Consider the following 16,883-nt stretch of genomic DNA (forward strand, 5'->3'; position numbering starts at 1 on the left):
TAACACTTATAAAACAAAAACCGTTAAGGTCGATGTCCCTACACAAAAATTTCGCAAAAAAAACTTCATTTCGGAAACAAAGACTTGGTATCTCAGAGTTGTCTAAAGTTGACCAAAAAAACGAAGATTAAGATTTGTTTTTTACGTAAAATCCTAAATTACATACCGAATAGATTAGGAAAAAATATACTTTAAGTATTTTAATTTTATTCATGACCTGGGGAGAGGTTCATGAACTGCCTTTTAAATAATGTTGGTTTCTCTTCTAAAAAAAAAAAAAAAGAAAAAAAAAGGTAAAAAACAATACCAAAAAAGGGAAAAAGAATTTCATCTTTTGGATTTCATGGTTCCATTTTTGACTTTATTCTAGATTTAATCAATATTATATTAAAGAATCGGCTTAAAAATCAAGTTTTTTGGTATATTAAAATGAATTTTTTACGGATTTTTATCGTAAGAATTATCTTGAAGAAATTGCTATTATAGAAATAAATTTTGTACTTACCCGAAAATAATGTTAATGTACACTATAAAATATATAACTTGTGCACCCATGCGTAAATAGGTCTACAGTCAGTTATTAAATGATTCGTTGTAAGCCTCGCGTGGACTCAGAGTTTAAATTTTAGCAATTAGGATGAATGTTCTCAAAAGACTACCGCGCGCGTTAGTGTAAGGTATATTGATTATATATAAGTTCTCTGCAAAAGTCTGAAATCCTTTAAAATCCCCACCATCTTTGTGTATAATTGTTTACATCACTATTTACATAACAATTTACGAAAATTACTTCAATCTTACAAATAATTTTTAAAATTACAAATAACTGTTAAAACAACAAATAGCTCAAATACGCATTTAAATATAGTCTTATTTTGTTTTAAAAGTTTAAGAAAATTTCATTACCATGGAAAAATCACGATATCAACCAAAATTTATGCTTCTTAATTATACATTAACAAAATATACTGGAAACTGGAATCCATGAAGTGACAGCTCAATTTAATGCAACTTCTGCAGTATACAATTCATTCATTTGCAAGTAATTCTGCGTAGCAATTTTGACATAAAAAAATGAGCTATTGAAACCTTGCCATTTATCATGAATATATGTAGATCATGTTTAAACAAGAGTTTCAATCGATAGAATGGAAGAGACAGCAGATTTTGTTCTTCTATAAGTTTGTTCTTTTCAAAGAAGAATCCATATTAGCTGAGGAAGAGAAAACCACAATAAAATTTTCGAACAACAAGTATTTTATATAGCAACTAAGGGTCTGCGTCTCGTTATTTTTTTTAATCGAGACGAGACGAGACAATCCTAAAAGCTTTGTCCCGATTAACGATAAAAATCGAGACAATTTTCAATTTTCACTCGAAAACCAGGACGATACCGAGGCGAGACGAGATGTCCCGGACAAAATAGGAGCTTTACAATTTCCCACAATTTACATCTTTTTAACGGGACATAACGAGACATGACGAGACATACTAGTTAATCCTTATTGTGAAATTTAAATAATGAATTTCTGGCACAATTACCATTATTTATTTCAACTGCTATTATTGATATTGGTATACCATCTACATAAACACAGCTTTATAAAGGTTAATAGTAGCAACTGAAATCAGGGGAAAAAAAATATTTTTGGGATAGTATTTAAATCTTTCCATTAAAATATATTGGAAGAAGGGGATAAATATGTGTCCAAGGGCTAAGTTTCTGATCATTTAATATTGTTTACCGCTAAGGTCAGTATTCACTTCTAATGCAAAAGTTTGTTTTACACTCATATTTAAGGGAAAGGTTATCCAAAGTGTCTTCAACTTTTTTGATCTATAAAACATTTGAATTTTTTTAAAATGTGTAATTCTTGCAGAGACTAACAATAGAGCATGATGTTCAATACCAAGTTCTTTTGTTTTTTCTCTTTTCCTTTGCTCTCCAAGGACCACCCATTGTTTATGGGGTTTTCCAGAACCAAAATGGCTACTTTTATTGGTCATAAGATTTTCTTGAAATTATTGGTATTCTTTTTCTATAAAAGAACCATAATTTCTACCACATTGTTTTAGTTTTTTTCTTCACTTTTGAAATAAATCTATCTAAAGTAGCATTAATTTATGTTCTCTTTGCTAATTTCTTCAGTTTTATCAAATTTCGTTTAGTAAATCCTTCTAAAATCGTAATTTATCCACTCCTAATTCACGTATATTTGGATAAGATCTAATCTTTTTGTTGTTGTTGTTTTTAAAATCATTAATATTTATCAGAAACATTTTTGAGTACTTTATGTCATTTTTCACTTTACACTGTTTAACATTTTATATTATTCCTTCTTTAACAATTATCACATTACGTTCCCTATAATGTTTAAGTAAATAATGTTACTTGTATATTACTGGAAATACTGAGTTGTTAAGTAATGCTATTTCAAATATCAAGTACTTCTTGAATAGTAAATCATTATTCAAATTAAAACATTTAAACAAATTTCTAAGTGGCATATGATGATAAAAATATGTTTCTTGAAACTATATTTGATATGTTGAAACAAGTCATAGAAGTAAAAAACTCAAATTCAATGAGTCCATAAAAACTTTGTTTTCCGCCATTTTCATTTATTTTGATATAATAAACCACTGTTAAAAAATGGCGGAAGACAAGGTTTTTATGAGTTCATTGACATTTGTATTTCTTCAAAAAATATATAAAGTTATAAGATTATCTTCAAAGTAAATATAGACTTTGATTTAGATTAAAAGTTCTCCATTTTTACTAAATAAAAAATCTCTCATTTTTTAGATTTCTTTGAAAATAATATTAAAATTTTAAACTTCTTTTAACCATAAAATGTAAAATATAAGTTTTGTCAAAAAACTGTTTTTACTTTTTAAATAAATAATCATTCTAATTTAATATTATTTAAAAAAGGGCACTATATTTACCAAAAAACTGTGAGGGGTTTATTGCAGTATTTTTTTGTTGTTTTGAATCACTGTGCGTCATTTCTGGCTGGCAAAATAAACTTGGTTGGCAAAAAATTTTCTTCACTGCGAAAGCGCGAGTTAGATATGGGTAATTCCACATCAAATCACCCAGTCCATTGAAGCATGTGTCTTCCTTTTGTGTTATATTTTGACACATTATTCCTTATTATAAAAAAATATTACATGGAAAATTTCAGCTAAAAATGTTGAGCGGTTGACAAGATACTGCAGTTTTAATATTGACCTGGTTTCCCAAAATGACCCGGTTTTCATAACATTCTGAAAAAACATTTTTCTTAAAAAAAATAAGAAATAAAAATGGCAAAAGTATGAAAATAAACATATATAATGTTTTTTTGATGCTGAATTCAATAAAAGTACTTAAAATGCTCAAATATAAAAGGAACATGCTTAAAAGTTAATAAAACAACTAGTTTCTCTAAACCAACTTTGGGGCCCAATATCTCAAAACATCCCCGTCAAATTTTTTTTTTTTTGCTGTTAATATTTTCAACTGCTTATAATCTTACTAGGCACAAAAAATCTAACTGGAAAAACAACTGAAACATATGGAACTTTAATTTCAAAGATCTATTACTTTTTCAGGAATTACCAAATAATATTTGTAAATAAAATAAATGTAAGTTAATCGTAATTTAAACAGTCACTTAAATATACAAGATTTTTAAAGGTATCGAAGATGTAAGTTACTTTGACTGTGTTTATAATAGTTTACAATATTGTTCCCATTTTACTTGTACTTCCTCTATTTCAGCATTTTCAAACACATAGTTTCTACCGGAACTAGAGCCAGCTTGTAGAACAGATAGTTTTTTCAATATGTTGGTGTTGGGAATAAAACAGTAGTCGTCTCTTTCAGGCCAGTTAAAACAGATTGATGAACCATTTGGGTGAAGAAATTTAACTTTAGCATCAACTTCTTCTAGGTTGGATTTAGTTACAATGCCGATCCATTACTACACAGATAATAGCTACATAACAACCTAAAGCAACAGTATTAAGTTGAAATATATCTTGTTTCTTTTTAAGATTGTGGATTAATGAATAATTAATGTCCGTACTACACCTCTTTGCCCCAACCCTGTTATCTCCAAGATATATAAATTGATGAAAGCAACCAGTACCAGGTAGAGTTGTTACACCAGTGTACCTTTCTTTTTGCTCTTCATGTTGCAATTGTAAGTCCAATCCCTTTATGTAAATGAAATTAACCAATTTGATTTTATCAATACAAAATTCATACATAGCTTCTGATGTGAGAATTTGGTTTCTGTATGGTCGTTTTAAACTTTTTTGTACTGTTAACCTTTTTGCAATACCGCCAATCTCATTGCATGGTGACTTTCCATGGGACGTGGCAAAAAAGTTCCATTCAACTTTAAGGTCAAATTCACTTTCTAGTTGGCATAGATTAGAAAAGCTTTTACAATTTTTGTACTGTCCTGCGCAACCATCAGTGAATATATGTAGTTTAGACAGATTGGAAAATTTTTCGATATAGAAATAATTCAAACCTTTTCAGAATCCCTCTGTTGTATATTTTTTACACTGATAGATATTGTTAATTTTCTTTATAGATATATTTATATATATATATACAATCTACATGTATATATATATAAATTATATATATGAAATTGTTAATTTGTTAAAATTTAAATAAAATTTACCAATAAATGTTGTTTTATAACTGAACTTTTTATAAACTAATTATTATAAACTTTTACAAAATATAATTGTCAAAATTTTAAAAACAAATGCACATCAATATCACACTTAGTCAGTTTTTATATAAAAACAAAACAGGATGTTTTTTTCAGTTGTTAAGATCAAATAACTAAGTTATCATATAATTAAGACTTCCTTAAATATAACAAAATTCCTTTTTTTTTTTTTTTTTTTTTTTTTAAGGAGTCTATAAACTAAATATAATATTTTACAGAATTCTATTTGCAAGTTTTTTAAAATAATTTCTTGAAAAAGTAATAGATCTTTGAAATTAAAGTTCCATATGTTTCAGTTGTTTTTCCAGTTAGATTTTTTGTGCCTAGTAAGATTATAAGCAGTTGAAAATATTAACAGCAAAAAAAAAAAAAATTTGACGGGGGTGTTTTGAGATATTGGGCCCCAAAGTTGGTTTAGAGAAACTAGTTGTTTTATTAACTTTTAAGCATGTTCCTTTTATATTTGAGCATTTTAAGTACTTTTATTGAATTCAGCATCAAAAAAACATTATATATGTTTATTTTCATACTTTTGCCATTTTTATTTCTTATTTTTTTTAAGAAAAATGTTTTTTCAGAATGTTATGAAAACCGGGTCATTTTGGGAAACCAGGTCAATATTAAAACTGCAGTATCTTGTCAACCGCTCAACATTTTTAGCTGAAATTTTATGTGTTAACTTTTCTTTTTAAGATGCATCAGCCAAAAAAATTTTTTAAAAATTTGAGGACCCATGGTTCAAAATTTTCTAAATTTTGGGTGATTTGATGCGGAATTACCCATATCTAGTTAATGTAATTGATCTGTCTCGTAACGTTTCGTAATTATCCGGGACACAGTTTTTAAATTTATGTCCCGATTTATAACTTTATTCCGGGATAATCGTTTCCTTTGTCTTGTTATTTTTTTCCGGGAAATTTCTCGTCTCGTTACGCTTTTCCCGGTTCATTTCGAGAAAACGATTCCGAGACGCAGACCATTAATAGCAACGCAATAGGCTATCCAAACGCCCTATTAAATTGCACTAAATCGTTTATCTAAAACATACTTCGTGGCTCATGTTTTATGATTAGAATTTGATTGGACTACCGATGTCACCTTAGTGGTCATTGATAACTAGCAACACACGAAAATCCCAGTAAAAAAAAAAAAACAGCATTAAAAATTGTAAAAAAACAAAAAAACAAAACGAAAATGAATAAAGGCATCTAAATACCACATTCTTATCAATAAGGCAATAAATCAAAAGTTGTTTTTTAACTCGGTTTTTATTAAACAATGTCTATCGATCGCACCTTGTCTCATTTGGTTTTTATTAAACAATGTCTATCGATTGCACCTTGTCTCATTTGATTTAGTGTAACGGTACAACTTATGCAAAATAGAAGCCCTCTATCGGCATGCCAAAATCCCAAACAGATCAAGTCAAATTAAATTTCACCCTTAAAAATGGTCCATCCTTTTCCCCATCCCTCTCCTCCTTCCTTTCTTTTCATTTACATTAAAAATGTAATCAACAAATTAACAACAAACCACAAAAAAAAGTCACAATCAACAACTGCCGATAAAATACACATAGGGATCACATGAGAAAGTTTTATGTTCTTCTAACCCGTTGATCAACTCAGTCAGAAAAAGAAATTAAAAAAAAAGCAAACTAGAACTGCTATTGGAAGCCTAAAAATTTTTGCTTTAATAAAAATTTTTTTAGTTTTATTGTTATTGCTCATGTTAAGATTTTTTAAATTTTTTCAAATAAAAATAAAATTTCCAACGATGTTCATATAGCTATGTGGTGTAAATGGCCAAATCTTCACATTTATGTCGTAGCGGATTCTGTTTCAAAAAAAATCTTTACTTTCTCAGGCAGAATGGTAAATCTAGTCAGTTAGAGTGATCCAGGTTAGTGTCAACAAAAAACATATTTTGATTTATAACATTAAAAGTTTTAATGCTTTATCATTTTTAGTGGTCAGATCCGTCCGGTCAAAGGGATCATATATAAACTTTTGTGTCGGAGATGGGTTTTTGCCACATTCAATACAACACACAAGATATAGATTTACTATATTTATAGATAACATGAATCAATCGTAAGATCGACTGACATTGGGATGAAGAAATTGGTCAGGAATGTTAATAAATTGTTAAAAGTAAAATTGGTTCCACTCAACTTCCTTACTGATTTTAAATGGTTGGTTGCCTATTAAGTGATTTCTTCATTTTTTCTGAACTATCTTATCCTTTTCTCAGAAACAACTTTTGACTCTAAAAATAGGTAAAGACACAGTGTTTAAACGTCTAGAAAAAGTTGCTGTTGTAGAGAATCTACTTGAAGTATGTATAAACTTTAAACAAATCTGGTCCCTCGTTGGGGCTGATAATGTCAGGCCAATCATTTCTTATGATTTAAAAATGGAAAGGTATTCTGCTAGGAACACTTAATTACCCATCCTTGGAAATGGTGCAACATAGTTAAAAAAATCTTGAAAACTCTGGGTTCTTGAGAACTTTGGGCTCTATTAGAGCCAGTTATCAAGCTTTCCTGAATTCAGAAAATGTGTTAGCTAAATCTAGACTATCTATTAATATCATTCATATGCCAACTATTACTAGATCTAATAACAAAATTAAACTCGACCCAAATAGAATCACTTCAAAGGTTCACATAAGAAAACAGCAAGTGAAAGGACTATTGTCATGAAAGAGTGTTCGGTTAGTTTTTATATTCATCAATAACGAATTTTGATAACTTCATGATTTTATAAATATCTAATCTTAAATTGAATTAAGGCTGAGGTTACATAACATAATTATATTTATATATATAATTTATAAAAAAAAAAAAAAAATTAAAAATAAACAGGGGTAAAATTGGTTCACCAAGACTTTTAAATGTGTTGGAAGGCGCGGAAAATTGAAGAGCAAAAAATCTTATTTTAAATAGAACCTTAAAAAAAAAAAAAGCTGAGGGCGTCTCCAAATGCCTCTCACAGTCAAGTTCTTATTGTATATTTGTTTATAGTATTGAGAGTTTGATGTATAAAATATTTGATTGAATTTTTAGTTCACAAAATATACTTTTCCGAGCCACATAATTTAAAACCTTTCTTGGAATTAGGTTTAAGCTCAATAACAAATACTTCATGCAAACTATAAATTTTAAATTCTATTAATTATTTATTAAAGATTAATGAAAAAACAACTCCGTTTGTAAACACTTCTTGTTAATCTCATTTTTGATTGATCAAATATCCTAATACAGACTAAAATAAAGTCAGTTCGAAGTTGTCAGCCGTCTTTTAGAGGTCCCTATTATTCTGCACAACCTCGTATTGGACAATCTATTTTGCATTTAGTTTACTAAAGCAATCATAAAGATTATTTTTTATAAAAAATGTACGCTCGTGTTATAGAGTATGAAGCCAGGTTTTTAACAAAAGGACCAACAAAATTTTCTTTGAAAAAACAATTTCAATATTTAAATTATTTAGCAAAAGAGTCTCATGAAGTACAAGGTCTTAAGCGGTTTTGTAAAACTATTAAACAACTCGTTGAATTTAAAATACCAGCACATCCTTTCACAAAGTGATTGGTTTGAGGCATTCAAATTGCAAAATATTTACATTTTAGAAAACGAAGTTGTTTTTTTTACAAAAAGCTTAAGGTAATATTTACATCAAAGTAAGTGAAATTCTTTTAACATTTAAAAGATGTTTGAACCATCTTCGAAAGAACTCAATTCAAACTTTAACATACAAAATGAACAATTGCGTCACTACATAATTCATAAATCTCTGCTAAATGAAGAGCATCATTGCATACATGACAATCTTACTTGAGGCAATTGAAACTTGAGAGGAACCAAATATTGTTAATAACATGTTGCTTTTGTAAACGCCCTGGTGATAATCATAAAAATTCAATTGTTTTAAAAGTGGGTTTCGATGTTGGTAAAAACATTTACAAACATTAAACTATTAAAGCTATTAAAAAATACAATCATTTGAACCTTTTGCATTGCTTACCTGAATTTCAATACTTCGTAGTTTGTGTACGATACAGTCAAGATAGTAATAAAAAGAAATAAAGATAAAGAGAGTAAAAAAAAAAAGAAATAAAGATAAAAATAAAGAAGTAAGGACAATAGTAAAAAAAGGAATCTGATAACAAATCTTTGATCTATTGTTAACACTAATAAAACTGAGGTAAAACTTCTGACCTGTTTGAAAAATGGTAAATCATAAATCAGATTGTTTCACAGAGTGCGTTCTTAACTGTAAACGGATCACCTGAAGAAAACACAAGTGTTTAGATTGATATCAAACAAAAATTCAGAAAATCAATTGCAAACTCAATTCTCATTACCTTTTCAGATATGCAAACATGCACTTAACCGTAAAGCCTTCAAAAGAATTTAGTAAATAAATACTAGAATTAAATCTTGATATAATACAGAAAAGCTCACTCATAAGTAATAGTGCACTTTTATTCTGGACGAATGACATTTCTATCAAAAGTTTTCAAGCATTTTTCGTAAAGTGTCTCATCCATTTTTTTCTTAGGATCAGTTTTATCATCACGAAAGCTTTTATTAAAAATGTTAGAACATCAAAGCAGATGGATTTTGATGAAACGGATTTTGTTGAGATGGATTTTTGAAATGGCCTTTACAATAATTGGTCTATTTTTTCTTAAGACTTTGTTTCAAATTTATTTTACGTTTTCCAACGTAGGTTTTTATTTTTGTTTAGGTAATACTATTATTTATTTACATTAATAAGCCAATAAATGTATTTCACTAAACCATCCTCTTTATTTGTTCTTTAATAGTAAATGTCTGTATTATCAGCCTAATTATTCTTGTCAACTTGTTTTTTTTCTTTTTTTAACCAAAGAATTATTGATGTCAATCAAAATGTGCAACTGTTCAGCAATCGTTTCATCCTGCAACAATCCAAGCAAACTAATTTATAGCTCTTACGTCCTTGTCGCAGGTTGCCCAATTGGAGCAGTTTTGCACATTGTTGGCCTCTATTTACTGGCTACAATAAAGAAGTCAACAATGCATAAAAATGACCGATTGATTATAACTGATTTATCGCTGGCGAACCTATTTCTAAACATAACTCTATTCTACTTTGGCATAATAAATTTTTCAAAGAAATGTGCTCCACCATGGCTGAACTTTTTACTTGGAACTTTTCTCTTTGCATATTTTATTAAAACTCTTTTGCTGACTTTAAACCGATTTCTAATGTTACACTTGAATATTAGATACAACTTGCTTTGGTCAAAGAAAAAAACAAAGTGTCTTTTATTTGTTTCGTGGATCTGCAGTTTTGCTGATGGATATTTGATAAGCGAAATGGGCTGTGTTCCGTTTACAGCAGCAACTGAAATTGTCTTTAATTCTATTTTAATAGTATTATCTTTATATGTTTACGCCTACGCGTTTAAGATATCACGTGATATCTCAAAAATTAAGTCACTCATTAGAAGTAGAAAAACGTTTAGGAAAGGGTTAATTTTGCCGGCATTAATTGTAACAATCTACATATTTTTTATCGGCGTACCTCAACTCATTGTCGGATCACATCTTTTTTGGTTTTGTAAACGCAATGGCACACTTGACCTGATTGTTGATATTGGCCGGGTGTTAGGCATGTGGAGTGAAGCAGTCGTTTACATATACATAAATCACTTTCCAATACGTCTGGTAAACAAACCTCGTGCTAAATTTCTAAGCACAAACTTGTGTAACTTGGAAAACAAGCAGTTGTTAAATAAATGCTCATCACCGAACTTTTTCCGAAAATGGATCTTTGCAAAAAATAAATCCACAAACGATGTAATTCTTTTTAACACTCAACTTTGACTACTCACGTGTATAGTATTGAGAAAAGACCACTAAATATTTTTGAACTTTTAAAGATTTTAGTTTTCTTTTACTTTGTTTTAGATTTTAGATTTAAAATTATTTTTATAGATACTTTTAAACTTATAAATATAAATATTGAGTTAGATTTTAAGAATTCCTGAACGAAATCTGTGATTTTAAATCATCGATCATCCCGAATAAAAGCAAATCATCGGTCATCCCGAATAAAAGCAAATCATCCGTCATCCCGAATAAAGCAAATCATGGGTCATCCGAATAAAGCAAAATCATCGGTCATCCGAATAAAAGCAAAACACTTAAGAATTATTTTTAAAAAAGATTTAAAAATAAATGTGGTTACCTTTATTTTTAACCTGTAATTTTGATTGCAAAACCGCAAAAATTTTTCTTTCTTGATTATTGTTATGCACTAAACACTGATTACAGATATGACCGAGTTTTACTGAAATACGAATGCATTTATTTCTAAGTATATGTAGACATGGTTAACATTTATTAAATAAAAATAAGTCAGTTATTATCTATAAATGCAAAATACTTGCTGAAAATATGTTAAAAAAAGCCTTAAATTGACAATTCTATATAATAGACGTGACAGTTTCTATAAATTTTTGTGTATGTCAATTAACTTTGTATTTAATACTGTCATGTGCGATTGATTTTGAAAAAATTTGACATGTTCAATAAGTCTTAGAAAAATACCAATATTTTATATTACATAATGATAACATGAGAAAGCCTGTTATTTTCATGTAATGTAGACTCCATCAGACGTTATGATATCTTTGCAATTGTCATCCAAACGTTTAAGTTCTGTTTTAAATCGATTAGCTGGAAGTGACCTGAAACACTACTGCGCGGTCTTCTTAATTTCTTCTGCACACGTAAAAAATTGTCAAATCAATCGACGACATGTCACATTAATCAGTCAAATTGCCTATAACCTTGATCGAAACCAATTCGACAAGCGGTTATATAAAGATTTAAAGAAGTCTCTCCGACAACATAACGTTATAAAACATAACAAAAAATATTAATAAATTCCAAAGCCTTTTTGAACGCGTCAATTATTATCCGCGAATTTATTGCGTAAAGCGTATTGTGGGTTTTTTTTTTATTATTCATTTATAAATCACTATAGTGATTCAGCCCTGCTCAGGGTCATTTCGGCCTCCATCAGGTCACTTGATTGTCAAAGCTAAATCTTTACCAATTCTTCAACAGCTGCCTTAGTGATATCTTTGAGTATTCTGTTTCTCTTGACAACTTCTAAAAAAACATTACATGTTTAAAAAAAAAAGACCATTAAACAAATACCATAATCAAATACAAAGAAAATCAAACTATTGACCCTGATTAACAAAAAAAAAGCAAATGATCAGTTAGCATAACTTGTAAATAATTGTAGGCATAAAAAGACATAAGTGGGAATGTCAAGGGAATTAGTTTGTATATAAATTATGTTGATTTTTACATAGATACATCGGAGTTAACGCATTACTAAAAACGATCTTATTAATGTGAAACTACAAGCTATTTCGGCAAAATGTCGACTTAAATTGATTTAAAGATAATTTCCGAGTTTAGTTGGAACGATCAACAATCATTTGCAGAATGGCTGGAAAAGGTTGAACGGGTATGCTAAATAATTGGTGTAAACAATCTAGCAGTATATCAAAAAAACTGATTGATACTGATACAAGCAAAAACTGATATTTTAGAGAAAGAAAATTTTACCAAGTCAAACGAGACTTTGCTAAAAGTATATGTCGCTGATGCATTTACAGCTTACAAGCAGTTTGTCACGAGAAAGTTAAAGCATGGAGAGGCAGTTAATGTTTATTTTGCGGAGCTGCAGAAAATATCTACCCTAATTGGTGGGCTAGCAGACAAAGCAGTTGCGTGTGCCTTTATTGCTGGGCTTCCCAAAGAAATTCGACGGATACTGAGATCGAGTTCTCGTATGGACAATCTTACAGCTGTACAAATACTTGCGCGAGCAAGGGCTCTTATGATTGAGGAACGAAACAATAGGATGGACGAAAAATTTGCTGTGGCTGTAGGCAAAAGTATTGATCCGAGGTTGCTAGAAGATAAAACACAATCAGTATGCTATGAGTAGAAACTCCCCTATCACTTTACGAGAGATTGTCATCTACGAATAAATAATGATCAAAACAAGTAAGGTGGAAGACAGGAGACAAGCAATGTGCTGTCTTACTTGTGTCAAAATTATGGACACTTGGGTTATGAATTTTTGACTTTTAAAAAAAAAATAATTTCCTGCGTCGTAAACCAATTAACTTTTGTTGGAAAACATTGAAAACATGTTCAATTCCTCGCGGTTGTAAAAAAAGGTCACCCAGCAATTAAAATTACGATTTGTCATTCATTTAAGCTTGTTCCTGTACTTCTAAAACGTGTGGCTTTGCTGCAAATCATTTAAAATTTGTATAAATTGGAATTGTTTAGAACTTTAGAACATTTTTGGACATTTTGAACAATTCCAGAATGTTTTAGACAACTTTAGAACATTCTGGAACAATTTAGAACATTCTGGAACAATTAAGAATATTCTAGAACAATTTAGAGTATTTTAGAACAATTAAGAACATTCTGGAACAATTTTTTGAAATGTTATAATTAACGTGTCAAGCAGGGAAGCTACGAACCCTTTGATGAAGTTTTTAATATTGCTAAAGTGAATAGAACATGGTTATCTTCCAAAGACAAGTGATTGTACCATCTTCAAAAGGAAAGCAAAGGAACAGTGAGATAATATACAGATCTAGCGGCCAGTAAAGAAACAATCCATCCCTCTAAAAGAAAAGAACTTTCTAATGGGTCATCCAACTCATCATCTTGCTATCCTGGTTTTAATGATTCTGACTCTGAGGCTGACGACAGTGAGTATGAAAGCGATTGAGAAGAAGAAGATGAAATTACTCCTAAACCGAGCAGAAAACATCATTAAACCAAAATTGCAGTCAACTTGGTGACCTACACAAGTGTGTCAACAAACAAAGCTGCTGCAAACATATGCAAGCATTTGGCTCGTGAAGGCAATGACATCCCAACTCCATGTCAATCAGCTAAGAACAAGCCAATAATCAAAGAGGCAATCAAGCTGAAAAAAGAAATGATTGAAAAGTTGTTTATGGAAAGTTGGTTCTTACACTTTGATGACAAGCACGTTGACGAAATCGATTATCAAGTGGTAGTCCTTAAAAAATGAAAGAAGAGAAATTAAATTGGATGTCCTGGGCTTGATAGATGGCAGGAGAAATACTATTGCTCAAAAAATTTCTAAACTTCTTAATGAATTTCACCAATGGAATTCAATGCAGATGATTTTTGCAGATACCACCAGCGTTAACACTGGAAAATAGAATGGTGTTGTTGTAATATTGCAACGAATATAAAACCAACAAACCTCAGTTTATCAGTTATCAACACCATGTATTAGATAGAATCCTCCGTTTGGTGATGGACGAAGAACTCGGAAGTAAAACACAATTGCCAAAAAAGGAATATCCATTTGTATCTTAACTGTTGAAAGAGTACAAACAACTGAAAACATAGTTTGATAAAGGAAGAGAAGTAATTCTCGAAGCATCAGGCTGAAGAGATGATATGAAATTTTTATTTCATCTCACTCGAGTAATCCGATTTTTGAGGAAAAGGGACATTTTCCATTGATCAGGTATCAGAAACTATCTAACATCAGTAATGCAAGGTGGAATTCCAGAGCTTTACTAGCAATTCTGGCCTTCATTTTATATCCTTCAACAAGGACAGTTCTGCAGAGAGTAAGCCAAAAAGACTTTAAGCTCTTTGAAAAATCACTGGAAGCGAGAACTATCCATACTACAGTTCCCCAGAAGTAATTAATGCGCAGAGCGCAAAACCAAAGTAATGGGGAAATGTATTTGTCATGCAAAAGTAAAGAGAAATTGCACCTTCTATTCCTTCTATGCAACAAGCAAGAGCAAGAGCAAGAGCAAGGTCAACGGTCTGAGTCATTGTGGGATAGAAAATTTATTGTATTACATGACTATGACATTCTAAATACATTTGAATACATAGTAGTACTTATGTCAAAATCGATTTTTTAATGGCGGGGTGAACTTTTTTCAGAAGATATGCAAATAATAGTTCATTTCATGCTTTTTAGGCTAAAGTTCATCAAACTACAGAACAGGAACATGGGGTTCAAAAAAAGTCATAACCCTTATGGACAGATATTAAGAATGTGTCCAAAGACGGTTTGAGGGAGAAGACGTTTGCGATAGTTCTCTTCCTAAACAATGAGTAATGATGTCACCTACCATACGCTTGGACATTAACAGCATTTTTCAAGATGTTTTAATTAACTCATGATGTACCTGCTGCATCATTTATAAAAGGTGTGCAACAAAAATAACGAAGAAAGAAGTTGGAGTGGTAACTGTAAATAGACAACAAAAGCGCCAAATAGAAATACGGTGTGTGTGGAATCACTTGTTGCCGACTTCAAACCACTGAGTTTTTGTTTCTTAATGGGTATAAATGGAATGGTAACACTTGTTGGATAATTGGTTTCAACGCGGGATATTTGCTTTATGGAAAAAAAGAAGCATGTGTACTTGGTCTAAAAGCAATATGCCAAAAGATGTTAGTGATGAATATAATAGCTTAGGATATCAGAGCTTCATATGAATGGAAAATAGAGAGTAGATAATTGCATGGAAATGGAATTGTAAACCTGTAAATCTGGTGAATAAAATTGCTGAATATACTATCCCTATTGGCATAAAACAAGAATATAATAGAGAAATTGAAGGTTGGATAGATAAAAAATAGCTGAAAAGTACGAAGCGAAAGAAACACTCTCCAGAAAAAGGTTTGGTTCCACTTATGGCAGTGGTACAGCAAAAAAAAAGGAAAAGTGCAACCAGTGTTAGACTTCAGGGAGCTTAACACGTTTATTAAAGCATTTACGGTGAACATGGATGAAAAAAGTGTTGAGCAAAATTCTATCACAAGACGAAAGTATCTGGAAAGGAATACCATCATACATAGATGATATTCTTGTAAATGAAGACATTGTATCAGTTTGCAGTGCACATGACCATTTGGAAATGTATAGACTAGATTGTAAGCCGAAGGTTCGTATGTCCGAAGAAGCAAGAGTTTAGGATTACAAGTTGGAATTGAAAATAAGTTCTTTGGAAGAGAGACAACAATTTTGGTGAAGATTTTAAATTTACAAACAAAGCGTAAGATTCCCTTTATGCGAAAAAATGACAGGGAGTCTTCAAGTTTGTGATTGGTTGTAAGTAGCTTCTTCATTTGTGAAAGGAATGACAAACGCCCTACCAAAAACACGGGATGAAAAGGTAAAATGCAATTTTGTTAAAAAAATGCTGAAAAATATGGTAAAAAGAACACTTAACGACAACCCTGCTAAGGTTTGGAATGTTTATGGCCATTAGGCTACAGTGCGGGTTGATGCTAGTTCACCTGCGATTGTCAAAGTTGATAGCAATATAGTCGAAGACTCTTTTTGGTTAAGAAATGATGATACAACACATATAAACATGTCGGAAGTTGACAAAGTTGTCCAGAGACTAAACATGGGTCTTAATTGGAAGCTGTATTTCCAGCATATTTGCAGTATTTAATTGGGTTACCTATGCACTGACTGGAAAATCCAGATTGAAGACAAGCTTTAGGCAAAATGCTGATTAGAAGACGGCTTCAGACCATTAGGAATATTGTGGACGAATAAAAACTCAGATTTGATATCAAAGTTTTACCCTTGGAGTCTAACTTAGCCAATGCACTTACTCGACTGCCTGGAAGTTGGTTGAATATGGTCGATAAATCCCCTAAATTTGCTGCAGGTGGAAAGATTATGCTTCTATATCTTCCAAAGAAATAAACTATGTTCATAGGTCCACAGGAAATTACGGTGTGAAAAACACATTGTATTTTGCTTGTAGAACTGACCCATCAGTAAGCAGGGATAAAGTTAGACAAGTGATTGAAAAATGCATAGCTTGCCAATCAATTGTTCCAAGTCTAATGAAGTAACCGAGAGGAAAAATCGAAGAAAAAGAAACGTACCAACAACTTGGTATCGATAAAATTCATTGTAAGGGGCAGCACGATCTTACCCTGATTTGTTGTAGGCCTTCACGATATGCAATGTGGCGCCATCTTAAAGATCAAACAAGGGCATGTGAAATTCAGGAATTAAACGC

General features: G+C 30.8%; 2 pseudogenes; one reads left to right on the top strand and one right to left on the bottom strand.

Annotated features, from left to right (window-relative positions):
• LOC149884326 (uncharacterized) overlaps positions 1 to 16,883 on the top strand; it is a 395,582-nt pseudogene that overhangs the window by 48,850 nt on the left and 329,849 nt on the right.
• On the bottom strand, positions 3,699 to 5,519 carry LOC149884329 (uncharacterized; annotated as a pseudogene).

This window comes from Hydra viridissima, unplaced genomic scaffold, assembly GCF_058129835.1.
Source record: "Hydra viridissima isolate aposymbiotic clone 2 unplaced genomic scaffold, HvirCarnegie_v1 scaffold_9, whole genome shotgun sequence".
Classification (NCBI taxonomy): Eukaryota; Metazoa; Cnidaria; class Hydrozoa; order Anthoathecata; family Hydridae; genus Hydra; species Hydra viridissima.